The following is a 6,000-nucleotide window of genomic DNA, read 5'->3' as shown; positions in this document are numbered from 1 at the left end:
TGGGTTTTGCCATTTAATTGTTTCATGTCAATGTGTATGAGTTAGGTGTGTTCAGGCAAGATAATATTTAGTTACCAATTTACATCATTTCTAAACCTAAAAAGTATTTCAGGCAGTTTATAAAGATATGTCTAGTACAGTAAGTTAAAAAAAAAAGTCAAAATTAGAAAAATGAAGCAAATAGAAAACAAAGAACAGGACATAAATGAAGCCAGGAGGAAAATGAGTGCTCAGATGCACAATCAGAGCTAATAGATGGCCCTCTCTGCCATTGGAGCAAACATTGTATATTATTTAGCTATCCTGTGCTGCTTCTTGTCACACACGGGGAGAACAGCGTGTGAGCGTACAAATTCCCCTTTCTTATAAGGACACTGGTCCTATTAGATTAGAGGTCATCCAATAATGGGCCATTCCCTAATGACCTCACTTTAACCCAACTGCCTCTGTGAAGATCCTACCTCCAAATAAGGTCACATCCTGAGATACTGAGGGACCAGCCCTCAACATACATGCTTAGGAGGACACAATCAACCCATCATTCATAATAACCCATAACTGATAACATAACCCATCACACATTGCTTCCAGTGGAACAAACCAGAGCTTGTTGTTGTTTTATTCTGTTTTATGGGTTTTTTTAATTTTTCAAAATCTTGCTTCAGAATTTCACAGTGTCTTAGGACAATCATTTAAACATCAGTTATTGCCCAGAGGGCTAGAGAGAGACAGACCACAATCACTTGGCTTAGGGATCACTAGGGTTCTGCTAAGAGGCAGCTTGCTTGAGTTAAGCTCCAAGTGCAGGTGGTAATTGAGGCTTTTTCAGATGTCTTATACTGTATATCTTTAGTATTCCTCTGTATCTAGAAGAAATAATACTTTCCTCCACAAAGTTCCATAGCACTTTCTGGAGTTCATGATAATTTCTGTATTCTAGTCTTTTCCTAGTCATTTTGCTGAGTGCAATAATGCTTCACAATACCTGTCAAATTTGAGTAAATGCCCTTTCACACCACTGAGAGAAATGTCAGCTAAGAGTCTGTCTGGAAACCCAGATGACAGAGAAATATTTTTGCCCTTTTAGATTTCCTTTGTGAAAATAAGACACCACAATCGAATCTTTGTGCAGTAATGCCTCAATACTTAAGAGAACAAGACAGTGTGAAAATCCCATTTTTAGAGACCAAAGACCTTAAACGTAATCTCCTCCTTCATTTTCAGGAAAGAGAACAGAGGCCCAGAAAGACAAACTCTCCCAGCTCTCAATCCATTCATCTTTCCTTTAGGTTTTCTTATCATCATCAAACTCAAATATAGCTGTTTCAAACACTGCCTCCAGATGGGACCTGAGAACAAGCATAGGTAGGTGCCCTCTATTTGAAACCCTAGAGGCCATAGGTATTTCTGAATTCAAAAATTGTTTGGACTTCAGAAAGGCAATTCAGTGCACATACCATACATCCTATAATGTCCCCAGTGGGGTTGGAACACCACCTTTTAATCAAGCATATTACTTTTTCAGTTAAATGAGTGAATATTCATATTACGTGCAATGAAGAAGGATCATACATAGCTTCATGGCACTTCATGGGTCAGGTTTGCTTCCAAAATGAGTTATGAACAATTCCCAGTTTTCAAAGTTCTCGATCCTCTCTATATTTCAGGACTGAGGATAAGGGATTGTCAGCTCTCCTCTCTCTAGAAGAGAGATTACCAAGCTTGGTATGCAAAGGAACCATTTGGGGTGCCCCAGTCTAGAAGCACTGAACCAGAGTTCTGAGAATTGGAATTCTTGACAAACAACCCAGATGATACTGATGCAGAATGGCTGAAAGAACACACTTTGAGAAACACTGCCTAAAGTGCCATTAGAGCATAGAAAACAGATGAGAACCTCAGCTGGGCTATTTTTATCACATGCCTCTCCTGACACCCCCCCATGACATCAGTTTGACCCTGAAATCAAGTTTCACAGAAATTTTCCCTGACATTTTGATGGAAAGTGGGTATCTAAAGAGTGTGCATATGCAAATGATCAAAGAAACATAAGAGAAAAGCCAAATGAAAAGGAGAAAAATCACTATTCTAGGAATGCTAGCTACAGTCTGGTCACAAGATTATGTCACATGTATTCATTCATTATTTACTGGGTTCTACTATGGATCAGACACTGGTACAGGCACTTGTTCAACCACAGACTGGTTCTATACCAAGTAAAGTTATTATTTATTTTCTCTTGTAATTTTCCTTCTTTCCCCACACCTCTTCTTATAACTAAATTTTTTGAAGAATGGGCTTCAACCTTTGAAGATTAATGAGCCCTTCCACACTACAGCTCTATTTGCTGTACAATAAGGAAATTAACCAGTGCCCCACTGTTCTTTACTATATATCCTTTGTGTGTATTAAATCATGATTCACTATTTGACCATGTGCTAATGGAAGTTATTTATTTGTTAGCTGTAGTGAAGCATATGAGAGAATTATCTATGTACCCCTGTCAGAGAGCATTAGACTAATCTACCAGGTTGAGAAGGCATTAGCATTAAATAGGCTAACACCCAGGGAGACTGCCCTAATATAGCCTGTACTTGCAGGAGATGAAGAACTGACTTGCCTTGAAAGAGCCTTCCTCTCTGAGCCTGGCTCCAGAGAGCAGTTCCAAATGTGGTTGTACTGCCTCTCAATCTTGGCCATGGGTAGTGAGCTTGGCGTGGGAGGGTAGAATACCACCAGAAGCACACTGATGGGCCTTCTGGGTTTGGCATTCCAGCTGGGTAGCCTAAAGTTATTTTGCAGACCACCCATTCACCCTCTTGGCCATCTCATCTACCACCATTTATTTTTCTTTACAGCAACCCTTTTATTCATAAATGTTCTCTTTTGTTTTGCTCACCAAAGCTCCTGCTCACACCCCTCTTCATCAGAGAGTCTGTTTCTCTAGCTCTGTCTCTTTGTATCAGCTTACATATGGAGATCTGATTATCTCTGCCGAGGTTTCTAGGCTGACACCTTTGGAGGAGGATCTCTGCAGGTGGATGTGTGTCTCTGTGTGAAAGAGTGGAGGTGAGAAGGTATTTATATTTAGATATATCAGGGCTCGCTTGTGGGAATATAACAGGTGCTATTTTTATACTGTCTGGCTTCTATGGACATGGAGCACTTGAATAAGTGGAGGGGAAGAAAGAGGGTAGGAAGAATGAGCATTGGTGGAGGAGGGAATGGATATGCCCCATGGGAAGGCCATTGAGAAAACTGGCATACAGAGACCACCGCCTCCCCAGTGTCAGCTCCACAAGACCAGGGACTTACCTGTTTTGTTCTCTGGAGTCTCTTGGGGGGACTTACCTGTTTTGTTCTCTGGAGTCTCTTGGGGGCTTGACCAGGGCCTGACACACAGCAAGCGCCCAATGTTTGCTGAATGAATGAATGTTATAGTCGTGTTGGTTATTGTTCCCTTAAACAGTACCCTACCTAGAACTTTGTTAAGTTATAGAGGGTTTCTTAATCAACAGATATTTAGGAACATCTGTGGTGTCAGCAATAGGTTGGAGAAGTAGAAATGAGTCAATAAAACTTGGCCTTGAATGCCCAGTGAGACGGTGTGAGGTGGAAGAGGCTGTGGCAGTGATTCAGCTTGCGGGGAGGGGGCCTTCGATGCACCAGACGTTGCAGGGCCCTTCTCAAACCCTGCTTCGCCTCTTTCCTGACTGGGTGACTTGGGACAAGTTTCTCGTCTCACTTGCCTGGACTGTTTTTCTCTGCCTGACCTATAAATTATAACTATTAGGATTCCTCAGTGCTCAGACTGGAGCTACCTGCCCTTTGTGTATTTTTTCCCCTCCAGGCCAAAGGCTCTAAATGCCACGTATGTGCAGATAATCCCATATTTTTACCTCTCGCTAGAATCCTCATGAATCACCAGATTCATGTATCCAAACTTCCAATCACCCTCTCATTTGGATGCCTGCTCATCTTTTTTTTTTTTTTAAGACAGCCAAATGTAAGTCTTGATTTCATGTCCCATTTCTTTTTCTCAGGACCTGCTTCTAAGTCCTCTTAACTCAGTTATAGGCCCTACCTTCCACTCTGTTGCTTAAGCTAGAAACCTCTTTTGGGGTCCCCCTTTGCTCATTTTCCTCCACATCTACCAGCAAGTCACAAAAGACTCCACTTCAAAAACAGGCACTTCATCCATTCCGATGTCTCCACCTCCACTCGCCAGGTTAGCCCAAGCTCCTATCATCTCCTTCCCTGGCTGTTGCAGTAACTGCCTGTAGGGTCTCCACCATTTGATCTTTTATCCTTACGGGCCTCTCACCATACTGAAGTTTGTTCAGTCTTCCCATTGCATTAGAAGCTCCAAACCCCTGGCCATGGTGCACAGGGGTCTCCATCTTCTGGGCCTCTCCCACGTCGTTTCCCCCACCAACCCAATCCCCACTTTGTTGCAGCCCCCCTGTCTGTAAGTCTCTTGAACCTGCCAGCTCCTGCTTCCTGTGAGGCCCCTGCGCTCTTGCCTCAGGCCCTGTACAGTTGAATCCTTTCTCATCCCTTACATCTCAGCTCACATGTCTCCCAGTGAGATAGGCCTTCTTTAATCATTCTATCCAGAATAGTCCAACCCACCTATTTCTCTCTCATACAAGACTCTGTTGTTCACCTCACAGGACTCTTCACAGGCTGTAATTGTTTTATTCATTGACTTGGTCATCCCCAACTAGGTTGTGAGTTTTCTAGGATCAAGGACCATGTTTTATGTACTTAGGTAATCTCAAGCTTCTACAAAAAATGCCTGGTACAAACTAGATGTTTAATAAACATTTGCTGAATGAATGGATAAGTCTCTTACACCTCATTTTCTTATTCTCTGGCCTAAAGATAAAAACACAATTTGTTTCATAGAGTTGTTATGAGGATTAAGTGAGACAATACTAAGAGATCAAGAAATGTTAGCCACTATTATTATTACTAATAGTATTCCTCCACATTGCTACTACCTCCACCACAGTCACAGTAGTAGTACCCTTATTCTTTCAAAACAAAGCTTATATGGTAATTAAAATTAACTACAATTTACAGATAAGGAAATGAAGATCAGGAACATAAATAGCCACTTAAGGTCACTTAGCTGATATGCTTGAATTTTGAGAGAGGAGGGTTGGAAATAGCTACAAATCTCAATCCTGAGTGTTTGGAGGAAAGGTGTTCCCGGTGGCAAACGTAAGTTTTGACAAAAGTAGTTCTAAAGGGAAGATGGGCTATGCTGTGTCGGTAGCTGGATATCCAAGGTTTGATGCCTAACAAACTATTAGAGAGACAGAACTTTCACTCAGATGAGAGTTGGGAGTTTGAGATTTGAACATCAAAAAACATAACCTCACTATAGTGATCACAATACCATATCTGGAAGGTTGCATAGATAGAGTCCTTAGCAGAAATACGCCATACACACAGCACACTTACTCACTCAGTCCTTGAGGCTGAAAGATGCACCCAACTCAAACAGGCCTCTCCCCCTCTCTGACTTACCCACTCTCTTATCTATCTTGCCCGCCCAACCCTGCCAGGAATTCTCTTCAGTATTTTCTATTCCAATATCCTTCCTCAAAGCAGCCTGTATCCCTTTTGGAGGCTCACTGTGAGTTCCTCAAGATAACCTCAGGGCTCTAAAGTAGTTCTTTACCATTTGATGTACGGCCATGCCCAGGCATGAATTTCTGTGAATTTTTCAAAATGGACCAACAACGACAGCAGAAACTTTTGCTCTTCTTACATTGATGTCTCTAAAAATAGCTGAAATTGATATAGCACTTATCATATGCCGGGCACTATTCTAAGCACTTCCCACAATTTGTTCCTTATAACCACCCCATGAGGTAAGTGCTGTCATTTTCTTCTTACAGTGGAAATTGAGATGAACAGTGGCTTATTAATTTGTCTAATGTCACAAAGTTATTTAAGAGAGCTGGGGTTTTAACCCCATGCAGTTGGGTT

General features: G+C 41.8%; 1 long non-coding RNA gene across 1 annotated transcript in view; it reads right to left on the bottom strand.

Annotated features, from left to right (window-relative positions):
- Window positions 1–3,353: 3,353 nt before the first annotated feature.
- LOC130679933 (uncharacterized) overlaps window positions 3,354–6,000 on the bottom strand; it is a 71,202-nt gene continuing 68,555 nt past the window's right edge. The window contains exon 4 of the long non-coding RNA XR_008992928.1: window positions 3,354–3,420. This is a non-coding gene — a long non-coding RNA (uncharacterized LOC130679933). The remainder of the gene's footprint in view (window positions 3,421–6,000) is intronic.

This window comes from Manis pentadactyla, chromosome 12, assembly GCF_030020395.1.
Source record: "Manis pentadactyla isolate mManPen7 chromosome 12, mManPen7.hap1, whole genome shotgun sequence".
In the NCBI taxonomy this organism is placed as follows: Eukaryota; Metazoa; Chordata; class Mammalia; order Pholidota; family Manidae; genus Manis; species Manis pentadactyla.
The sequence above is the reverse complement of the archived record's forward strand: the minus strand, read 5'-3'. Positions and strand labels throughout refer to the sequence as shown.